The sequence below is a fragment of the Rissa tridactyla genome, chromosome 9 (genome assembly GCF_028500815.1).
Source record: "Rissa tridactyla isolate bRisTri1 chromosome 9, bRisTri1.patW.cur.20221130, whole genome shotgun sequence".
NCBI lineage: Eukaryota > Metazoa > Chordata > Aves > Charadriiformes > Laridae > Rissa > Rissa tridactyla.
Genome location: NC_071474.1, coordinates 37,216,544 through 37,241,672, shown reverse-complemented (window position 1 = coordinate 37,241,672; position 25,129 = coordinate 37,216,544). Strand labels below are relative to the sequence as shown.

Genomic DNA, 25,129 nt, shown 5'->3' with positions numbered 1-25,129 from the left:
GTCAGATTTAAGAAGCACACATTAATGCGTATGGTTAGGTAAGACTCACTGCAGGATTTCAGCCTTTGCGCAATGTGGACCGTAGTGTCAGTACTATCGCACAGCTTTCAAATTCCACTTGCCTTCAACAACCTTCCTTTCCCCTGCAGGTATAGTTTACCAGAATGGGACACTGGCACGTGAAAAAATGCCAGGAGAGATCCCAAGTGTGCATCTCATACCTGGTAGGGATCTCCCTATAATGGGGCAGGGTGTACGCATCACTTTATTCAAGCAGGGTTTCGAACACTCAGTATTAAAATGGAAACTGGCTGTGCTGTTTTCCCAGTTGCATGCACTTTTCCAGTTGTCCTCCAGAAATCTGTATTACCCACATTCTTTCGAATGATCCATGAATCATCTATGAAGTAAATGTGAAGGAAAGGATAAAGATGGATCCTTAGACTTGCCTAAACTGCATTTGTCAGCAAAACTGACACTGGCAGAATGACACTTGGGCTATATCTACAGGGAGGGAGCAGGACTGCTCTGTGAGATGCAGAGGCACAGACGAGCTGATGTAAAATGAACCCGCACCCATGAAATAGTCTCCAAGTCACTGAAGTACTTGAAAAAAAGAACAGTTCTCTCTCAAACCTCTTCTCACTGTATAATTTCAGACATGATCTGCACGTTAGTTAATATTTATAAGCCATCCCCAAAAGAAGGTAATAGATACTGCCACTTCACAACCGTAGTAATTTAAACAGACATTGAATGGGGCTTTTGTTGTTGCTGTTGTCAAACTTGCAGTGAAGTTAACAGAAATCTGTTTTTTTTAATGGATCTCAGTTTAATAAACACTGGTGAAAATATAGTTTAAATTATTTTAGAAAAATGGTTTAAAGCTTAATGAGAGCGTATATTATCTTATAGTGCTTGACTTGTTCTGTCTTGCCATTTCAGATAATACTACCGACAGATAGCAGCTACGTATGTATTTAAAGTTCAATAAATAGCCACTGGCAGCAGTATTGCAAGGAACCGCATGTAAACACCACCTCTGCAGCACTTCTTTTTCACTCATTGCTAAAGCTACTGCAGGAAAGCTTTCAAACGGTTCACGTTTATTGCAGCTATGTTGGAGAACATAATTACCCTATACCAGCCCTCTGTAAGGGCATCTCTGAAGTTTCATTAATGATGAGACAAAGAGTGCATTAAGGGCTCCATTTTTAGGAGACAAAGTGATCTGAGCCCCATCATGTAAGTATTTGCTAGCTCCAGGAGCATGTGCAAGGCGTCCAGAAGGGAAAAATGACTAGATTCAACAAAGCTGCCTAACCTCACCACGGTTAGAGGTATTCCCACCTTCACAACATTGGGGTTTCACTGAGCTAAAGGAAGATGACACCTCTTAGTAACTATTGTTCGGCTTTGGTGTTTGGTAAACTCTGGAAGCTCTGGCACATGTGAGGAGCAGGCATTTAACGTAAAGGTCTGAGGATACCTACTCTGTCACACGACGGAGGCAGCTGAAATGCGATACAATTAGCTGTCTAGAGAAGTCATGTTCCAGACGGGAGCAGAAATACCAGCAAGAGCCTCTTTTCTCCTATTAACAAGACAAGTCCGCTGAGAACCAATCAACCCTGCCACTGCAGAACCTGTGTGAGGATTGTTCTGCACTAATAGACTGGAAGAAAGTAAATAATGACTTTTTAGTATTCTGAAGGCTCTCTCTAAATCACAGAGGGCTCTAATAGCATAGTTACACATTTAAAAATAATATTCACGTTTCAGTAACACAAAATGCTGGGAATGATTCATAGAGTAGGTTTCAAAGCCTTCCCATCCCCCACCACATCACAAAATAGCAAGAAACTGTTGCAGAAAATGCTTTTTGCTTTACAAACATGATAGCTTTTGTTTAGTGCCTCACCAGTTGGCCTTTAAACAATTACTGAAATAGCATTTTTAAACTGAGCACTAAATTCAGCTCAGTATTTTAAGAAGGGCAATGAATTTGGGAAGGGTGCAAATCACACATTCAGCGTGCTTGTATTTCTTCCTCAGCAGAAGCCGAGAACAACCCTAGGCAAAAGCGAAGTGGCTGTTTGCACATGGATGAAGAAGGATGCACCTCTGCCATGTCTGTCTCATTTAGACCTCTTGAGCGTGTCAAATTCAAACATCGGTTTGCCACTGCTTATTCTGCTGAACTTCTGTGGCATGCCAGCCATAGAAAAAGGCACACACATTTTACAAGAAAGATAGAAAGAAAACACATTTTTAAGTAACAGGAACGTGGGTAAAGCGTTGCGTTTATGACAATACAGAATAATCTCAGTCTATTTGTTACTGCAAATTTGGTAGTGTTCCAGGAATTAAAACTGGGCCCAAGAAGAAAAGACTAAGGCTACTGTACTACAAGAAAAGGACAATGAAAACTAGCTAAAAACTTCCATGACCTAATACAGTGTATTCTTAAAGCAACAGACACGTGAGTCTAGGTGGAACAGCTGCACATGCACACTAAGGTACAACACAGGACAATTTCACCAGTAGATTCATAGTATTTGTAACGGACATTATTTGTAAACACTTTAGAGCAACTACTGTATGTATACCACTGTCTACATATATTATAACTGTATATCATTCAATAACAATACCATGTGTGTTATGTCATGTGTTTTTTTTCCTCAAACTGTGATCACATTTTCACATAGTATCAAAAATCTTGTCTAGAGTTGATTTTCTAAAATAAGCAGACAAACAGACATTCATCATACCACACAAAACAATGAAGTTTATCAAGACTAGTATATTTGGATTAAGCGTGCAACAATGCATTCCTGTGCACAACTGTGCAACAATACATTCCTTTGCAAAAGATTGGGTTATTTTAAACAGAATATGTCCTTTTCTTTCAGCCTACACTTGACTTCCCCCTAGGGTTTAATTTTCCCAACAGCTTTCCACTGAGCTAATTTGTTCTTTCTGGGGGAAGCACCTTTGAGAAATATTTCTGAAATGGCACAGGAGTGATCTTCAGGTATGATACTGTAGTTTAACAGTCATTTCAGCTGACTACTAAAATAGGACACTACACAATAAAAATTCTGCTCTGCAATTCTAGAAAGGCCTCATCATGGAGGAAGAACTAGGACATCTTCATCTTCAATGAACCACCACTGCAGGGCAGAAGAAAATTGAGAAGAGGGTCTGTACCTTAAATCATCTAATTGATCATAGTACCTACAGTTGTGGGCTAAAGCTGCTTTCTGAAAAATCCTATCCGACCCAATCCACCTATGCTTAGTTTTATTTAAGGCATGTTATTGACAGGTTCTTTTGCCAACTGTTAGAATAACATTGAGTGGGAAAAAGTAACAATAAAAATGCAGTAACCTAGAAAAGACAGCTTTCCTCAGATTTGCACAGTTAAAGGATGACGTTCCAACAGGGAGATAAAGAAAACAGCAATTTACAGCCACAGCCCATACGCTCCTTCCTGCACCCTCCTCTCCTCCTATCAGATTCATACATTATGTTACTTTGGCATTTAACTAGTACTCCTTAAAAGGTGGCTTTCAGCCTGGATTCTGTTGGCAATTAAACCACTACATTGTTCAGATTTATATAAGTCAAACTAGACATAAATGAAAACAAAACAAATACAAGAAAACCAATAAATCCCATTAGTTGTGTAACTCAAACTATAATTGCACAATGGCTATTAAAATATTCCACACCTCTTCTGTAAGAGATAGCATGCAATATATCACCGCCTGTTTCAGATATGCAGGAAGCCAACAGAGCTGCGAGGGATGTGGTGTGATTACTCAGTAACTTAATTAACTTATTTAGAAGCTACAAAGAGATAAATTATGGAATGCAGAATATCACGTACCTCAAAATAGGTTCTATTTTTCTCACAATGTTATTAAAAGCTTTAAACACATTTAAAAAATATATTTAAAGATAACTATTTGGAATAAGTAGCAGTTTGATGGGTAGGGGTTTTGTGTCACCCAGCTAAATATGTAGCATAGATAACGAACAGGACAAACGGGAGAGGGTTGGTTGTGTCTGCTGACATCCATCTCTCTTCTCCTCCCCAAACCAAGGAAATCCCTACAGGGGGAAAACTTCATTCGTCATTAAGAATGTCTTCATTAAAAACCATGTGAGTCAGGAGCTACTGCAGCATTTGTCACCATCCATACTCAGACAGTGTAGTATCATCCTAACCCATGTTAGCGCCCTTCTAATTAGTCCAGCTTTGTAACTCATCTGCAAAGTTTTGTTCCTCAAGTTGCCTCAGAACCTAATGAGGGCTGTCATCCCCTGCTAACCAACACTAATCACCTGCTAACAAGCTGTCTACTTGGGGCAGATGTCCGATCTCCCTTAATGGATGGTACAGGTTTCACTCAAGTTTTCCAAGCTCAGATCAGAGGTGAGCTGCTCCACAGCTCGCAAGCATGCCTTTGGAGGGACAAAGTGCTTTCATAAGCCTTCCAATGCAAAACCCCATCAGGTGCTATATAATAGCCATTTTCTAAATGGTAGTTACACAGCATAATGATCCATGCTGCACCAAAATCAAATATATACTCAAATACTTCATTTGGTTTCTTCCTTTTCTAAAAGGAATATTAAAAAGTAGATATGGGATCCAATGAGCCAGTATGCCCCCACAGAGCAGCCTCCGAGTATTAAGAAATGATATCATGACGGTATCAAGAATTATCATAGCACTAAAGCATCACATTCAAAATATTACTAACAGCACTAGTTGTTACCTTCTAAGCAATAGCTTAAAATTATTTGTGTGTGGACAAAGCAATGACTGTTTGATGTTGGGGGGGGGGGGGGGGGGGGGCAGAAGCCCTCGGCAGCAGTGTAATGTGTCTTTCTTCATACGACAGCCCCAGCTGCTCTCTTCACACCTCGATCCCAACATGCAAGCAAAGAGGGAGGAACGGCGCAGCGGCGGCAGGGCACGTGGTGCCTGCCAGCCTCAGCAAGCAGGTTGGTGGCCTTGGAACTTGCTGTTCATTTGGAAATTAGCTGTCACTCCCACAGAAAACTAAGCAAAGATATTATTGTTAATGTGATTTCACCAAAATGCTGCACAATAGAGTGTTGCTAACACATGTCGAGTGCAAGGGGACAAATTCTCATTCTTAATTACACTGGGTCTAAGGGCTGGATCACACCCTAAATCTCTGTATTAGGAGATACATATTAGAAGATACCAGAACATATTTCTTATGTTTGCAAGACACACATGCACATCCAGGATAAATAAAAGCATCTGAATGATTTGAGAATTACGAGATCATTTTATTTATACTATTTTGTTTGTAATAATAATTTTGAAATATTTTTAAATTCTAGTTTTAAGATAGGATACGAAATTCAGTGACCAAGGAGGCCCACAACATATATTTTAAGTACTACGGTAAACGTACATGAGGTTGAAAACCATACAGTTGATCTCTTTCACAAATAGCTTATTATCCAGCAAGTTGGGAGAGAGATTCAATAATGGAGTGCGTGAATGTGTAAGGAGGATTAGAGATCACTCTGAGGAATGCTCCAAAGAGTAGGAGCAGAAAATAGTAACGGGAAAAGGGGCAAAGCTAAAAGGTGAAAACCTAATTGGGGAAAATATGCAAAGGGTAAGCAGGGTAGATTAAATGAGCTAGGAGATAAAGACAAATTATATCAGGACTTCGGAAGATGCTCTGACCGCTGGGATCGGATGCAGTAATTCGGTGCAGAATCACTTCAAGAGAAAAACTAATAATGTTTGGAGTTGTGGGAATGGAAGATTTCTCATCAGATTTCTACAAAACAATTACCAAGGAAGGTGAAGGACAGGAGAAGAATAAAGAAAAGACAGAATTTAACTTTATTATAGAAAGAAAACTATAAGGCTTGGGTACAAATGGATAGGAAAAAACAGCACTAATATGTGAAGTCTGGAAAGGAAAAGCACAGCCAGCAGTGGAAATAAAGAAAAAGGTAATTGAAAAAATCAGAGAAAACATGATGAGAAGCCCAATTTTGAAAACAGACCTGTGTGGCCACATATTTACTTTATTTTCAATGTTTTTTTTCTGTATTTATTTTGTCTTGGTTTTAAAGTAGCATGTCAGAATGGTCTCCGAGTGTTAGAGAACAAGCATCACTTGCATGAAAAGACTGATTCATTTTTGGAGTATTTCTCAGAAATTTTTCCCTATTATCTAAACAATTACCTTCTTGCATTAAAATATATCATCGATGCGTAAATGATGACTGTATTGTGTCTCCTGCCTGTCTTTCTGTTTGTTCCAGGCAGAAACTGTAGCATTTTTTCCACAGAAAAAATACCATGTTAATAAAGGTTTTATCTACACACACCCCTCCCTCTCTTTACTCTGTTTTATTTGTAAGAGTGAGAATTTTTATGCTGTACTCTGCAGATACTATTGTACAAAATTGATACGTTAGCCTTTTCAGCATTCTCTTTAAGATACGCAAGTGTAGTGTCTTTGCAGATACATTATGAAATGATTGATTCTGCAAGAGTACTCCTTTGTACTTTTGAACATCTTAATGATACAAAAATAAATTGGGTTTGGAACTTTCCATTCTTTTTCTCTCTTTTCTCCCTTAGAGGAACATGCAAGATTTTTTTTTTTTGAGAGAGAGAGAGGGTAAAAAAAAAAAAGCAATCACACTTCAACCATTAGTGTTCTCACTGAAATTGCAAAGCATCACACTAAATGTACCAGCATCTCTTTGACAGACATGTAAGAGCACCTACTCACTAGTGTAATGGAAAAAGTTAGTGATTATATACACTGAAGTGATTGAGCCAACAACGACTCTAATGGAGGGAAAAAACCTTGATTAATAACAAGTGCCACTAAAAGAACAGATTGTTTTATGAGGAATGAATCACAAAGAAAGTAGCAATACTGTATGTCCTTGTCCATTGGCTGAGAATTGGTAAGGGAAAGAATAAAGACAAATGCCTAAAGATCCGCAAGAGCTTTGCTAGAAAGATTTTAAAATAAATTTCTCCCTCATCTCCTCCAATTCACAGTGTGCAGATGTACCAGAATAGGTTTTATGTGGTTATATTTTTCTAGAAATCTCTTCCCTATTAACTATACTGCTGTTTTCATGGTTTGTACTTAATTAATGTGAAACTAAGGAGGATGCAGGATGATTTACCAGAAAGCACTGCTTCTGTGCGTTAAGTTAGCATATCATTTCTATAAATTAAATACTGTGCGTTTGCATACTCCTAAACTCTGAAGTATATACATACACACACAGCAACCTTTGAATAACGTTGATCCAGTTAACACACAGGGCAGGAAGACCTTCTCATCATTAACAGCAGCAAAGCTTCAAGATACGGATACAACACATGTTTTAGTCTACTGCCAGACATTTGCACGCAGGCAACGTTCAGTAGTGAAGAAAACAAATCAGTGTCTAAATGAATTCTTTACTATGATTCCTTAAAAAGCTTTCCGCGTACATTTAGAGAAACATCTTGATTTTTCTAAAAAAGAAACTGTGCTGGTTTAATGAACAATCATAAAACACTGACATATCTCAGCTGTATTGGTAATCCCATGATACTGGTAGAAGCGTTGTACCACGTAAAGTGTGAGATCTGCCTAAACCAGGAAATCCCACACAACGGGTAAAACTTTATATAGCCATTAGCAAAAGAATGTTAGGGATCCTACCGTAAACCAACTTGCTTATTTTTTATAGCAAATACTAGCAAACAGAACTTGAGAAAGATTTTCAGTCAAAAAAAAAGAAAAAGTCTGAAAAAAACCCAACCGTTAGATTTTTTTTTTCTCTCTGCTTCTGCTTCTTACTTCAAAACTATTTTTGAGGCAAGATCTGAATCAGAAATGATAGCTTTGGAGAAAATATTGCTTTATGAAGTACATAGATCAGCTTTTAAAAATACATTTTAGAAGTCACAAGATCTGATTACAAAATAATATTGCTATTTTACCATAAAATAGTTGATCATGACTGACAGACACTCTATAGCCGGGTTGTTCAACTACCCACATAAGACTGAGACAGCACAAAAACGTAAGCCACCACTCCTCTGTGAAATCAAGGCATAAATGCGCCTCCTTCTCTCACCTAACCCCAAGGAGAGCCAGGAACTGCAGCCACCACCAGCAGTGGTACCCACGGGCTCCATTGGTTTGGTCCTTTAATGGAGTGTCTGAAGAGAGAGTGGCTTTAGAGATACAACAGGAAGCCCATGAGTTGCTGACATTTTCAAACCGGTAGTGCTAAACATCAGAACACAAGCCTCATCTATACGTTCTTGTGCCAGTCCCCCTGCACTTACCCACTATGGCACCAACATAAACCAAAGCAAACAGTGCTGAGATCTAGTTCTTGGGCCATCTCTCATTTGTGTTGAGGCACTATTTTGTGCATTCAGTGCACTGCATCCACTTTAAAATTTATTCACAACAGAACTTTCCCAAATACTTTCTCCAAAAAGTTACGGAACAGACAGACTGTAGACACACGCACACACAGTAGAAACTGTGAGAGCTACCAGTAAGTTTGGCATCACCAGCAGCAAACTATAATGAAAAATCACCTGTGCTGCTACAGTGTGCCGGTTCTGGATATGGACTTAATCAACCCATTCCATTGCTTCTATTTTTTATCAATTTTTTACTTGTTAGAGCGCTTAAATGAAATCATTATAGCCAGAATGACTTATTTGGTGCATATTTGTTTCTAATCTTCTCAGGGGAATGAACAGACCTGCTTTCTTAAGAACTACAATCCTAGCCTCTTTAGCAACAACACTAACCAGATATTGGCTTTTTTTCCTGAAAACATCAAGATTTGTTGCTCTACAACAAATTGTTTCAGATGTCAGAGTATTGCAGCTTGAGAAGCCTATTTGGTAAAAACAAGAAAAATATCTGAATACAGATTAACAAATAATTAGGCCCACCCTACTAGCTGTTACTGTTATAAAAGCACAATTTGCAAACCAATACCTACACACTTCTTACAGGGACAATGCTCATTTATATATTAATATATACAGGAAACAGCTGAAGTTAATGATGGAATATTAAAGAATTTAGTAAACAGACTGCAAACAGTACATTTCTGATGTGGTAGGCTTTGCAGAGTGCTTGAATATTCTGGCTCTGAATCAGCAGAACACTTAAGTAAGTGTCTTAATAGGATAATTATACCAATAAGTATAAAAGCCATTCTGTTGATTTTAGTGGTGTGACTCAAATCTAAGTGCATGCATACTTTAAATATTTTTCTGCACAGTGACCTTTAGTGTCCATCTAAATGGGAACGTATGCTTAATTCTACATTTGTAGTTATTCCTGACCTCAAACTGAAGCTTTATATTCCACAGACACCTCTACATTTTATTTTGAAAAGAAGGTAATAGGCTTCCTTTCTCTGTTGTTTGAAACTGAGCTTCTTGCTGCTGCAATAAAACAGACCAGTAGGCTCAACAGAATAGAAATAGGAATTGGGCAAAATCCATATTGATGACACTGTATTATTAATAAATTACCTACTGTGAACTTTCCATGAATTATTAAAGCAAATAAATCCTATTTTAAAGTGTTATAGATCCTAGATAATTTATAAATATAGGATCATTGAATTATAATTCAATCGTTTCCCCTGATCTCTGTCTGTATTTCCATTTCCAAAAGGCTTTTAAAATGTCCACGCAGTATTATTTGGTACAGCTGTTTATATATGAATTCGAACGCTCCTACTTCAATGCACCGTTGTCAGACTTGCTATACACCTGATGCACTGCAGGTACCATAAAAGGAGAGTGGCTTATCCAGAACCTGGTCTTTGCTACAAAGTGGTTCTTTGCACCACACTTTCTAACAGGACATACACACATGCCCTTCTGCACCAACGCTTTGGGTTATTCCTGTCCCTCACTCCTGGGCAGCGAACGTGTAGCGGTATTTCAAAGAGACTGAGAGGTGAAAAGGCAGACGAGATGCAAAGGTGTATGTCAAGTACTCAAACAACTTTTACTGGCAAGTAACCTTTCTTCTAGAAGTTCACTTCTGCTCTCTAACAGTTGATGGCTCCCAGCAGTTCTGCCATCACGTTTCTGGAAGAGAATCTCAAAGTGCTCGAGCAAGCAATGATTGCAGACATGCCCTGCCTAAGGCTAAGCTGGGGATGGCACCGCACTGAGCGAAGGTACGGAGAAGTGTCCAGCATGCTGATGGCCGGGTGCTGCTGCCTGAACTCTGGTAAAAGGCACTGAGGCAGGTTTGAAATTCTCCACTGCTGCTTATAGAGCCAGCCTGCAAATATGCAGAGATCCACTGAATAAATTTTGTGCAGATACTGCAAATTTTATACATCCCACTGATCGAAACTAAGAGCTAGGTGACTGTAGCGGGTCTGTATCTATGCAGTTGAAAAAAAGAATCTTCCTGACGCTGGGGATTCGACTTCTCTGAGCCCATTTCTGAGGAAGTCAGAGAGAGTAATCTGACAAATATAGATTTCCCAAAGCTGCTGTCCCTAAACTTCTTGACACTGTAATGAATAAGCCACCCTGCTAAAACAGTTTTGATACATCCAATATTACCGTTGTTATATGGTTTTAAGTTGAAAATAAAATGTAAAATCTCCTTAAATTAAGGAATAGAAAATACAGGGACAAGCTCTCTAGGTGCGTAAGCCTACAGAGAGCTTAATGGAAAATACTGTGCATTGGAATGATCTATTTTTATTCCAGCAAATGCATTTTCTCTCTCTTCTGCCTCGTGTGTTTCAGATACAAATCAAAATAAATCTGCAGTAATTAAATTAAGAGCTTACACATGCTGTTTTGGTTTGTTTTCGTAAAGATTTTTTCCATACTTTACACCTTTTTACATTTTTATATTTCATCTGAATTTAACGTTCACCACAAAGGATGGTACAACCAAGACAGTGTAAATTACCACTCTTCTTACTTTCCCACCTACGTAAGTCCTGACCTGCAGCACCTTTTCTTTTCTTTCAAGTACTGAGCTACTTGGGTTAAAAAAAAAATAAATTATTTTGACATGACTGAAATTGTAGTTTTAAGAATTGGAAGAACGGCTACCAGGGATTAGGATGAGATCAGTCTACTTACACAGAGTTTTATCTAAATCTCTGGAGGCAGAACTTTAGTATACTAAGTCACCTGAAAGCTACGTAACAATTAGTATCCAAGAAAATCTCCAAATAATTTTTCGAGGAATAGAGGGTAGAAGAGATGCAGTAGAGGTTGCTGCAACCAAGAAGAAGAAAATACTCAGAATATTAACTCTGATCTTATTTTTTTCTTAGCTGTTAACAAAATCAAATTATCACTAAAAGCTATTGTTATGTGTAGTCTTAAGTGAAGTTAAACTTGGAGAGCAGTCTTTCAGGGACCACACTCTCTTGAGGAACAGAGCGAATGCTGTGCTCCTCTGTCTCGTTGCCCCAACTCCAGAAAGCAGCGAGGCTCAGACACATGCACAAACAGGCTTGGCAGTTTGAGCAAAAGATCTTGCAACTGCGACTTTGCTGCAAGCCTATGGTAGGATTTCACCAGGATAAGAGGCACCTTTGAGCCCTTGTGCGTAAAATGATTTGAGTTCATCTAGTGTCTTGATATTTTTAGCCTTGCTGATCACTGGCAGCCTAAAAAGGACATTTCAGCACTGATTTCCTTCTAAGCAAGGCAGCAAAACATTCAACCCCGGCAGCGTTTGGGGATCTGCTGTTTGGTGCCACAGGTCTCCCTTCTGCTGGAAAGCATTCACAACCAAAAGATAAAAAGAACAGGATACGATCACTTTTGTGGAAGTATAAGTGAATTGTGTCAGGCAGAAGATACATACTTAATCATTTATTGCCTTTTTGATGTTAGCAAAATACAGCACAGAATGTACACGCACAATCTTTCTAACGCTAGTAAAAGCACATGCCACTATATTTATAGATAGAGTATATGGTGATCAGCTTTATTTACTCCAAAATATGTTTTATTTGTAAAATTATGGCCTATAGGCACAAACACAAAAATATATTCATACTGTAAGTATCTCTGGTCAGCATTGATATTTTGAATTATTCATTTTATCTTGCCTGTTACTGATTCACGGGTTTATAGAATATGACTGAAGAAGTAAGAAACATGTGCTTTTGCTAGACTACGCTCAGATAGATGATTAAGCTAAGTTAGTACATCAGTGATTTGTAAAATGAGACTTTAAAGATTGTAAAATAATTTGAATTGCATAAGAATATGTTTATCTTAAAGGACAGAACTCTGGAATATTGCAAGAAACTGTCTCCATGGTGAATTACTGAGAAATTGCATTGCATTTTTTTTATTTTATGTACATAATTAAAGGAGTAATGACATTTCACTGCTTGATAGCTCATGTTATCTCTATGAAATGCTTTAATTTATCTTTAAAAACAGTATTTTGGTATTATAAATAGAAAACAGGGAAAGTATATGAGATCATGATCCAAATGGTAGGGTACATGTGCATGTGATTTGTGGTACTGGACAATGTGAAACGTGTCACCTTTGCATCACGGATTTCCATTGATACCAAAAGGAATTCTTTGTTGCACAAAAGAATAAGGGATAAACTGTACTGTTATCTAATTTGTTGTCTCTGTAACTTACACTGACTCTGTAAACTTATCTTGGAATCACTATGATATATATTTCTAATGCATTTTTAGCCTGTGAAAGTTGGAATGAGGTTCCAGTGAGATGCGTAAGGAGACACAAGCAGAATAATTTGCCAGGTACTTTCTGACAACAGATAATTCGGTAGTTCCTACCCTATATTGAGCCATCTTGGCCAGGAGCAGTAAATATAGAATAAAAGAGTTTTACATTAATATACAGAACACACTGTAAAATTTAAACAAACACTTTACAGAATTAGAGGGGAGGGAAGAGGAAAGAAAAAAAAAAAGAAAAAGCCTGTCAAACACGTCTACGGCTTCGCTATTTGACATTTGAATAGCTGCCTGTTGTTCCTCCTTATCCATAATTCACAGTTGTTGGGTCTAGCCTTTCAACAGAGTAAAATGGATTGAATGTTGAACACAATCATTCTAACTAAGAAAGCTTCTATACCTAGGCAAGGTGAATACTGCTATTAGAAAGATGATTTTATTCTCAGGAGTTTCAACGAACCTATGTTTCCTCTCCAGTTAGTTTCTTTGTTTCCTTTTGGTTCTTCAGATTCTTTCAAAATTTAGATCAAGTAAATAAAAAGCTCAGACGGACCAGAGACGGACCAATCTTCTGATTGAAGAATCAAAGCTTAGCCTCAAAGAGTTGACTCCAGCTAGGAAGCTGGAACCTATGAACATTTTTTGAAACTGAACTTTATGGATTTCCAAGAGGGTCCACAAAAAATAGAGCCCAGAAAAGGAATGGCTAGTTTCCACTGTCATAGCATAACTTACCCATTTTTATCTCAGTTTAAAAGTTTCTAGGACTGCATGCTCTCAGAGATCTAGCTTCAGGAGCTTACTGTAATGCGTTATTAATGTTTGTAAATTGCTTTCACAACCTTTAACGAAAGCGAAAAGGACAGTATTGTTGCAAAGTATTTTTCATTGATTGCCTGGAGATTCCCAGCAGCCAGTCTCTCTCTATTTCACTCTGGCAATATTAATGGAGAATCTCTGATATGAGAACCAGTAGAAATGAATGTTTAAGATCCTCAGAGCAAACCATCCACCGTATGGAGGAGAAGCCTCAAGCATTTTAAATGGTACTGTATCTAAAATAGAAACTGCAAAGCATACTTTATCTTTTATAGCTTGTAAATCTAAATGCATCTTGCAAATATGAATACCTTAAAGATACATTATACAAATTGTCCAGGAAACCACATTTCATCTTGAAGGCCTGTAATATTGTCAAGACTTGGCAATGGCTAGGAGCCATGTGTTGACATATATTGCACCTGCTTAAGAACTTCACTGCAGAACCCTTCCCTGATTGTACGAGATAGCAAGAATTTATAAAAATAGCAACATAAGACATGGTTTATGAGAGTGATGCCTAATCATGTACCTAGTATACTTAATAACACAGATAAATCAAATTCTTTCATCCATAGCATAAGGTTTTTTTACTGTTCAATAGGAACAATAAGCTGTCCCATAAGCAAAACGGATGTTTTTCTGTGTTTACAGTTGAAACTGCAAATACAATAAGCCATAAAGCACAATGCCTGCCAACCACATGTACAATAATGGGTTTTTTTTGGTTTTAAACACAAAAGCTATAACCTGAAAGTAAATGTTCTTACTGCTGCAAGACTGAGCCCCTGGTTTTAATATCAAAGATCAGCATCTTACAAAGAAACAGGATATATGTACCATGAGGATGAGGGAGACATTCAGAGCACACAAAGAGGAAGGCAGTCCGATTTCTTCAGCAGAACCCTGAGCCAATTCCCTGCATTCACAAATTTTCTTTGTGGATTCTCCCACCTGTCCAAACCTGGCACATTGATTAGGTCTCTTTCTGTTGCAGAATCCTTTAGAGAAGCTGACGGAAGTGGCCTTCCCTTAGGGCACTTTAAAAATCCTTTTTTCTCTGCAAAGCCATGTATTTTCACTAGAATGTTGGGAACATAATTTTCTTTCAAAACTCTATTCTCCTGTTACTGTCAGTCATTGGGCTAAAAAAAATGTTGATGTTAGTCAACAGGTTAAAAATTGCTGGGGGATACAGACACACAGACATCCCACTCATACATATACATTATTGTAATCATATAAACTTTGTTTTCATTAGAAACCACAACAAAATTTTGACCATTTTCAGTATCAATAAGGGTCCCAATTTAGCCGCATACATAGCTAGCACATTATTCATTTTAGGCACCAATGCAGTGTAAGATTTTTTTTTTTTTTAAATGTCATCCACAGTCATCATGATAAGGAAATTACGCTTATAAAAACCTAAAAATTTCTAGTATTATCTGTTTTAAGTTGCTACCGTACCTCACTAACTGGCTTTTAAAGAAACAGGAAGGTTTTGAAGGCAGAAAAATTAATTTTTTAAACAAGTAAATATCAGAGCATCTTTAAGGAATTAAATTTGAGATGTCTATCTATTGAAAGAACAGTTTTGAAATGCAATTATAAGGCACCGAAGGAAAGTTGAAGAGCTACAGACAAATCAAGTGTACTTTTTTCAGATCCCCTTAAGGCTAGTTAATTTAAAGTTTAATTACATTTTTTGGAAGATGGACCCTGTTTGGTAACTAATTCTACATAAGCACTTCATCTTGATTCCATAAGCAATGCCAGGAAGCAATTTTTATTAAATTATACATGTTTTTTGTTTCATCATCTTTTCCAGTCTCAGAGACCCATACAATGAGATCTGTACTGTAGCTTCTCAACAAATGGATTATTCAGTCAAATTCTGTAAGATCAAATGTCAATCAAAATAGTTTCCTGCAAATGTCCACAGCTTTTAGCAGAAATTATGCCCTAGATGGGCAATATAGAGGACAACTGTGTTGTAAAACACAGTTACAGTAAAACGGGATTCAGAAACCACGAAGTTATTTGACAAGCCTCAAGGATTTACATAGCATATCCAACAATCTACATATGTAAGAGTAGTTTCTGAGAGCAATTGTAGAAAATATTTTAGGAATGCCTGTAACAGTCTGTTGTATATATTATCAACTGTGGATCTGGAGGTAGAACTCTCCCTCTGCAATACACGTGCTTTAAAAACACATCTACTGTACTCAGTTTTACTTAGTGCTGCAATTACCATCAGCTATTTTCTGCATGGCTTATGGCTATCCATGGTCTGACGATACCACATACATTTTTTCCCAGATACTTAATGATACGCTTATATATAGCTAGTAAAGCAAAATTATAAATAGTATTCTTGAGAGAGACTCTAGATAAGATGCATGCTTAACAGTCCCAAACCAAATGCGTGATATAGTATGATGAAAAGGTGAGAAACCAACAAGCTTTCTAGCCTGCTGGTTTTCATATAAGGGGGTTGAGGTGAAAGGATATTCAGGAGCCACTGAGCCTGGTCTGCACCAGCTAATATTAGTTTGAACCTGACTCTTTGCAGAAATCTGAGAATGCAGAAAAAATGAGTGAAAGGGAAAAATAAGAACTGAGATTCCAATATTCTTTCTTGGTGAATGCCAGCAGTGACTACAGAGGTAGCCACTGCAGGCTATACTTTTCAGACTCAAAAAAGGCTCATATTTTTCAAACCATGTCTCTCTTACACTCTTACCCCATCAAGGCTAAATCACTGTACTACTCCTCTCTGTCACCTCTAGTTATGCCTGCCTTGTTGTATATTATTGCAATACTAAGTGACATAGCAAAAGTCAATTCCAGGTATTTTAGAAAGATCTATTATCAACAACAAAGGATAGCATAGCTCTAAGTGCTGAAATAGGTAAGCCTGTTAATACAGTACCCAATACTGCATTATGCATATTTGGGAAACATAAATCCAGACTGACCCAAAACTGCATTTTAAATAACTTCAGAAATGCTAATTGTATTCATAAGTTCAGCATCAAGATGTCAAACAATCTTCCAAAGGACTCTATAGTACAGAGAGGTGCATTTAGCAATTCCAGAGCTCCTATTCCTATCAGTCATTTGTATCCTGTGGCTACATCAACAGTAAATCTCTTAAATACAAACAACCAAACACTCAGTGTATGCAAGAACATAATGGTAGTTACAGATCCCTTAGTGTTAAGATGCCTAACGTGAACGCATTTAGTACTCAAGAAATAATTTGTTAATGTCATTGGATCCTGAATATTTTTTTAAAGCTACTTTCTGTTCCTTTGACAGATGTGCTATTCTGCATTTCATTACTTTCTCTCCTTACCTCGTTCTTCTTTTGTTTTAGATAAGTGATGAGGCTTTCGGAAAAGATTAAGTACTGGCAGGCAAAGCAATGGTCCAAACACAGTTTTAATTGGAACCTCAAATCCTGTGGAAAAAAAAAAAGAAATTAAACCATTAATAATTTAATTTTACTAGCAGACAGTGAGTTCATGTATCCTGTTTAGGCAGCCTTTAGCTTATTTCTTCGTATTTGATTTCAACAGGTATACAATCTGTTAGTCAAATCATGTTAAAAATAAAATTATTACCACAAGATTTCAGTGAGGTATGCAGAGCTGCAAAAAAGTGCTGATGCAAAGAGTTCTCATCTGCAGAAATAGTCCACTGATTACTAGTAATAAGTCAGAATTTACTTGATTAAGCATTAAGTCCAAAAAATGCTTTCTTCTGTAAAATCTAAAAATCTTCCGACTGGTGTATAACATTCATAGTATTGTCTTCTCATGCTGCTACAATACGCTCTTTGCCCCGTGAGTGCTTGACAGAGTATAACCATTATATAGCAATATGACTCAAATGCAACTAAGGCATAATGCTAAACAATTCAAGCTTCAAGACAAAAGATAGTGAAAGAAATTTGATTTCTCTTGAGAATGGCAAAGGCTCTAAACACAAGTACCTCCACAAAAGAAAACCATAAAAGCAATTTTTTTTAGAGTCAGAGGTTATATATTGTAGCATTGGGCAAGCGGCAACCAAATAACCAACAAAATAAAACAACTCAGCGTATGAGTAACTTGCTTATTTCTGAAAAGAAGACATTCTTGCATTAGTAATTTTTATTCAGACATACAGAAAAAAACCAACCCAGATACATCAGAGAACATAATTTTTTCTGAGAATTTCACTTTGTGTTTTAAAAGACCATAGGCACAGATTCTTATAGATAATAAGTGGCATGAATACGATTATTTCAATGGACCAGTAGTAATTTCTACAAGTAACTAATCTGACCAACAGAGCTGAAATTTTCTAGGTTCTCAAAGCTATATTGGGGAGGAGGCTGTGTTTCATTTTCTTACTTCACTGTTATTGTGCAGCAAGAATATGTAAATTTAATTTGGGATTACAATCAAATTTATGTACCATGACCTCAGTCACACTGGGCCACTGGAATTCAACAGACATTTTGTAGTAGGCAACTAGTTATCAACAAGTGTGTTCAATTACATATATTGCTGCTATTTAATGCACCAAATATATCTAAAGCCCATGTAGAAAGTGGCATTTGGAACTGCTGTAAGATCATATATTTACAAAAGCTCCTTTCATAATGATAGTTTGGATGGGTAGTGAATTTATTTTTTATTGTTTGTTAATTGAGGGCTGCTATGGGAGTTTTAAAGACTAAACTGATGTTTATGACTAGAATGGAAGGCAATATTTTTTATCAAACTTTCTTTTCTGGAGAAGTAATTTGCTGAAATGTTTCTCCGAACATTCCATCAGAAGCATTTCTCAGAATGAAGAGGGAATTTCTGGTCAAAATGAGGATTAAAATAGAAATGGAAAAAGCTAAATTCAAGTCTGTAGCCTGGCCAGCGTTGGAAAAATCTTAAAATCTTTCCCTAAATAACATTTTTGTTTCTGAATTCTACTCATGACCTAACCCACGTAACTGCAAGCAATAGCAAAGATTTGGTCCTTAGTCGCGTTACCTAGTCTATAGTTCCCTTTCAAGAACTGATTAGCTAAAGGCACAACAATGCATACGCTTGAAAGCTGCCTGGGATGGAGAGCAGAGGCAGCTTCTGTGCATGGAATAGAGGCTGTGCCCGCAACACCTGCAAGGACAGGATTAGATCTCTCCACATCATACCTGTCTGCCCCATTATGTCCTCCCAGAAATCAGAAGCCACATCGCAGCACAGATGCACGAAAGAGGCTGTGCGAGAGCCAATGCAGACCAAACGTGGCTGAGAAGGCATGGCCAATGACCTTTGCATTCAAGCAAACCTGAGCGTAGTCATTCGTGTAAGCGTCTGCATCGTGCTCCCCAGTATTTCTAGTTCTGTGTTATCAAGATCTTTTCCACTGCCCAGGTATGTCCACCATCCCTCAGCCTGCTAGCTAACAGAGGAGAGACAGATGTTATCTCTTTATTAGGTGTAAAGGCAGATGATATAGGTACTAGATGAAGGCTGTCATGAGTAACTGGGAATTAATTTTAACATATACAGAGCAGGAACAAAAGCAAAGGCAGCCTTCACTGTCAGCTTCAAAGCAAAAGTCCTAACACACAGATAATGACATACTTGTGGATTTCCAACGTACCACAACGTACCACAGCAACTGATGCTAGACCCTGGCAGTTCAGCCTTAGAAATTTTTAGAGGTTTATAAGACTGTTTTTTCTCCTGAAATTCAGAAATGAGCTCGAGGGGAAAACAGGCTATTTCTTCCTGAAAACAGCTCTTGGTCCAAATATCACTCTCTCACTTACTTCTCCATCAATAAATAATTTTAAATACAACTACTGGGCGTCACTGTGTACATTTCAAAAAAATGTCTTGCAAACTGCAAGCTCTTCCAAGCGGCACTGCTCCTTTTAGCACAAAGAGACATTTAAGTCAGTCATTCAATACACAGCCATTCAAAGACATTACTAAAATTTCACAGGAAGCAATTTTAGAGCCTGGTGTTCCAAATGAGACCCAGATACTGAGTGCCTGCTTAATTTCTAAAATGTATTTGCCTATGGAGCTATAAAAATAACAAATACAAAAATAACAACAACCACAATAGCCATCATTATAGTTTTGTATCAAAGCCTGCCAGAAACAAAAAGGGACAATATCTTATCCTGAGCAGCAAAAGCTGTCCTGAGCTGTTAGTCATGCTGTATGAGAGACACAAGAACACTCTGGTTGGGATCCGTGAGAACAATAATTGAAAAAAATCAAAGTTGTTGAATAGCTTAACTATAAATATACTAATTGATGCTCCAGGCGTAGAAAATTCAATAAAGTGAAGTATGCACTAAAAAAAAAAAAAAATCATCTCACAATGGTCTTCAAATTAATTCACATTCACAGAAATGTCATAAAGATAACTTTAAGAGAGAACAAAACCCATCTGACGAAGAGCTCAATATTTATTTAAATAATAACCACAATGGTTGATTTACTGCCAGCATGTTCTTTACTGCTTTAGCTGTTGTTTTTCAATGACCAAATTTTTCAGCATTTCAAAGAGGGACACACCTCACCAACCTGCAATTTACTATGATATTAAATTTCTTATAAGTTTACCCTACCATGCTGAAGATGTGCTTGGAATGGAACAAGAGAAGAAATGACAGCATCTCCTCCACAGCATGTGTTTGTCTAAGAATATACTTGAAGGAATGAGTATGGAGAACTTGACATGTCCTTGGGGTATGATTAAAAGCTCGTGAAATAAAATAATTCAAAAGAGACAGCTCTGACTTTAACCACTGCTGGGGACAGGAGATCTTTCACTTGTCAGTCATTCACAGGTATAGCTGAAATCATATAGAAGACATATTTTAAAACCTGGTGATTTAGATACAAACCCCAAACCAGAGAGACCCTGTGGGTGACGTAAAAATGCCAACGAATTTAACTAGTGTTTCATTTTTCATAATAACGGTAAGCCAAAGCCTAAAATCATACCCACTTCATATTGATAACATTGAATGATAAAGAAATCTACAACTTAGAAAAAAAAAAATCCAGGAGGAGAGAGATAAAGCCCCATGTAGAATATGACCCTTCAGTAAAGAAGAAATCTTTTCCCCCAGGCTGTTTTCTATCTAAAGCTGCAACTGGGCCATACTGACTTGGTTCTGTAGCAAAGATCTGAGTTTATTCAAAGCTAATGACGTTTGTAACCTAGACTATTTTATGTTTTGTGTAATGCTGCCTTTTAAGTGCATGTATTTCATTAAAGATATTCTTTCCAAAGCTTCAGTCTTTTCCACTTTTGTGAATTCCCTTTATTTCCTTTCTGACAGAGCTACAATTAGCTACAATAGAGGTACAAATCCAGATGTAACTCATGGCATAATATGCATACAAACACAATTTACAGGAGCTCTCATCTCATCCAAAGCCGTCTTCAACAATTTCTTAAAAAAAAAAAAAAAAAAAAAAAAAGGAATGAGATTGACCCAAACAGAGACCACAGTATCTGGCATGTGAAACATCTCATTAAGTGAACAGCAAAACTGATGAAGTCTGGTTCAGAGTCTATTTTTTTCTTCTGTGTAGATGCTTTAGCATCCAAGAAGTTCAGGACTGAAGTTAAAACTTTCCAAGTCCAAACACTGATCATGTTTCTCTCCTGTGTGCAATAGGTGGAGCGTACTCACACTACAGCCTCGATGGGAGCACACATAAAAGCTGCTGATAGGGGCTCAGCCACTGAACCCTCGGCTGTTGAGAACTACTTTGAGGACTGTCGGCTTGCAGGAACTTACTGTCTTTGACACCTTTGTCTCTTTGTGACATGTGTTTCAAAATAATTTCAAAAGTTTCCAGAGGAAAAAGAGATAGAGGTAAGGCATAAGCCTTGTTTCCTTATCAAAAGGGACAAAAAATATATTGTATATATTGACTGGAATTAATAAACTAAAAGACCAATCAGGAAACTGGATTAAACTGTGTAATATGTTCAAGTGTGCTTAGTTGTGAGAGTGAAGTCCTCATCCACTTGAAGTTAAAAGAAGTTTAAATGTTGGCTTTTAGTTAGAGTTTTGTCAGAGTTTCAGTTAGAGTTTTGCCCTAGTTCTTTATGCCTAAATAGTCAGAGGATAGAATTGCACCAGCTTTTCGACAGAATATCAGTGGGATCCACAATCATTCAAACTCTTTTGAAAAAATTCCACCTTTTAGAGACTCATCGCCGTTCTCAATGAAATTGCTGAGAGCAAGGAGACTGTTTCCCTTTTGGGGGAGAGGTGTGACGTCCAGATTATTTAGGTGCTCACCATTAATGCAAATGCAGTTTAGGTTATCAATACTGAGATACTATAATAGATTGCTCCTCCCGCTCCTCAATAGTAATTATGCATTATGGCTTAAATTTGAATCAAAGGTCCCAGATGCATTACCTTAATATTAAAAAAGTAATCTCCTTGTATAACAAATTCTACAATAGAATACTTCATATTATTTATTCTCAGAGTGATATTCACTGTTTCTATAAGCCAGCTTCTAGTTTCCATTTAGCAGCTGCTAGATTCTTTTTTTGTTGAATTGTTTAAATAAATACAAAACAAAACAGATTTGTGGCATGCTTCCTTTTGTGCGTTTGTATCTTTTGAAATTAGCTATAACAGTGCTTTTGTATTAATAACAAGCCCATTAGCAACAGACTAAAGTGATTAGGAGATACTCTTTTTGTCTTTTTCAAGCGTGGATGTCAGCTGAGACTGTATACAGTGGTTCAAATTGCATTCTCTAGCGTGGAGTGTGTCATAATTTTGACAAGCCTAAATATGCATGGCTTCCTGACAGAAATGAAAACTCCAAATACTGGCTTTCTCCAGCTAAGGAAAGGTGTTTACAAAGACATTTAACACTAATAAAGCAGTTAAAGTTCCAAAGGCATTTTTCTAACCCACAAATTCTCGATTTGCGACACTCTCTTCTTCTTTCACATCCTCTCTCTTGAAAGACCTTCCTTAATTTATTCTGAAACCTTCTACAACCTATTTTAGCCCATAATAGGTCTTCAGACTCAGTTTAAGGCACATTGTCATCGTGCTTAAGGATCTTTCCTCTCTCAGTGCCACACTATTAAGATTTTCTATTGATTTTCCAGCCTAGATCAAAACCAGCCTCTGTAGCCCTCAGAGCAGTCTCCAAATTCAGGATGCTTATTCCTGAACAAACATAGGTTTTGGTTTTTGAACACCAAACCCTTTTCTGCTAACATAATAAAGGCTGACTGAAAGCTTGCTTTCATGGCTCTCATTACTGCAGAAAAAGTGCTACCCTTTCTCTTTCCATTCGTGCTGTCTCCCCTTCAAAGTGCTTACATCCTTCTACCTTAAAAGTATTTTCAATCTTATTACTAGCAATAAATAAATCACTTTCAATAACAACCATTTACTTAGTCTGCTTCTGAAAAATAGATTTCCAACAACTAAATGGATTTTATTAGTTAGTTATCCCACTCTCTCTGCTATTTGCTGTTATGACATTCCAAACACATAGTTTTGCTAGTCCCTACCCAAAAGGTCTCAGCAATACCATGTAATTACTTAGTTAAGCTTCTAATTCATTTGTTGTTAGTTTTGTTCCTTTGACATGTCCTCATTAAGTTATTGCAGGGAGCTGTGTTTGCGCAGCAAAAGAGAAAAATACAACCTCTTTACTGCATTCTTTTAATGCTCCTTTTATCTTTAAACTAGCTAATTAGCATATTAATTAACTAGATATAGTACTCGTGATCCTACAATTAACTGTGGGTACCACATTCTACTGATTTAGTGTAACACCATTTGTACTTACATCATAATAATATCTTCACTTAGCTTTGCTCTGATATGTCAAGTATTTCAAAATTAAAACAAATAGTATTGTAACATATCTTATTAACGGTAAGTATCCAAGTGAACATTATTGTACTTTGCCAAAACTTCCCAGTCCTAACAAGTAAATACACAACGCTTATTAATTACCTAAGAAATGAAACTGCATTGGCACCACATATTAAAAGCTTATTCCTTTTCTATTTTTACCATCAAATCTTCTATTTGGCTTTTTCAGACCTAACTGTTTTTCTTGACAACTTCCAAAATTCCAATAGAACCAAAACCTTTATACATCAGTAATGACTCTGAATGAGGAAAAAAACCCAACATCGTAAACTAAATGAACAAAAACATTCCCTGCTCTGACTCAAACCGCTGCTGAGGGACATTTTGGACATTACCGGAAGCTCACTGAGCGCACCCCCCGCTACCGCCCACGTCTGGCTGCCTCTCTCCTGCTCACGTTCTTGGCGTTATAATTGCTGTGGCTCTCATTACACCTACCCAAACTGAAGTTCTTACCCTTCTAAACCATGTCACTGGAACATGAAAGCAAGGCAGTGCTTTCCATAAGAACAAGAACCACAAGCATCTCCCGACTCAACAGCCAAAAGGAAAGAAAACACGTTTAAGCTTCCAGTGACTGAAATTTGCGACTATTCTGTGGTTCACGTTTGAGATAGTGAAAATCAACGTACAGATGTTGGTACGGGAGAAGAGAGGAGAAAATACAGAAAATCTCATACTATCTCCTGGCATTAACTTGCCAAAAAATTGTGTCCATCAAGTTGCCCGATAGCAACTCCATGGCCTGACTGGTAAAAAAAACAGTCAATGCAGATACGCAGCATTTCTGGTCTGTTAATCATGCCAGTCTACCCTTGACCTCCAGTGATTTTTGGAAAGTGCCTGCGTAGTTACTGCATCATGATGATCTTGCTGATCTGGAGAAAGGACAAGCATTGTATGTCATGAAGCATGGTGACTGTAATTCTGGTTAGCCGTTTCAGGAGCTGTGCAAAATAGAAGGTGAAAATAGCCCTCATACCAAACTATGCCTTCCATAATGGACTCAGTTGGGAATGGACACTCTAGCTGTGGGTATTTCAGAACAAACGATCTCAGTAATAAATTTGTAATAGAACAAATTCTGGTTCACAGTGAAATAAAAATATTTTGCACTTGTGGTGTTAGTACGTTATAGTTTTGTCCATAATGGTCAAAATATGTCAGTCAATAAACACCTGATGACAATTTTAGTATAAGTGCCTCCATTCGCAGTGTGAGATCCATCTACCGGAGTAATAATGTTACACTTTGTGTAGCTGAGCATTTTACAATACAAAGAATTCATTTAAATGCAACATTCTGGTAATACCCTCATAAAACTATGGTAGCCGACATCTATGTTTTCACAGGGACACAAATATTACAGCAGAAATTTGATAGCCTAAATACAAAATGCATATCTAAACAGTTATGTACTGACTTCAATAAGGATATTACAAGACGGGAGACTATATGGGTGACCACACTGGAGACAGCACTTCTACACTGCAATTGCTCCTGACAGTTTCCAAAAGATGAAAAGCCCTGTTCCTCCATGGCGTGATGTCAGCCCAGTCTGCAGTACTCATTTTC

The 25,129-nt window shown here is 37.4% G+C and overlaps 1 protein-coding gene across 6 annotated transcripts in view; it reads right to left on the bottom strand.

The window, feature by feature from the left end:
• The window catches only part of TENM1 (teneurin transmembrane protein 1), a 942,055-nt gene that overhangs the window by 503,092 nt on the left and 413,834 nt on the right, over positions 1-25,129 (bottom strand). For all 6 annotated transcript variants that reach the window (XM_054214857.1, XM_054214863.1, XM_054214865.1 and 3 more), the window contains one exon: positions 16,967-17,071. The gene's annotated coding sequence lies outside the window, so the exon portion shown is untranslated. The remainder of the gene's footprint in view (positions 1-16,966; positions 17,072-25,129) is intronic.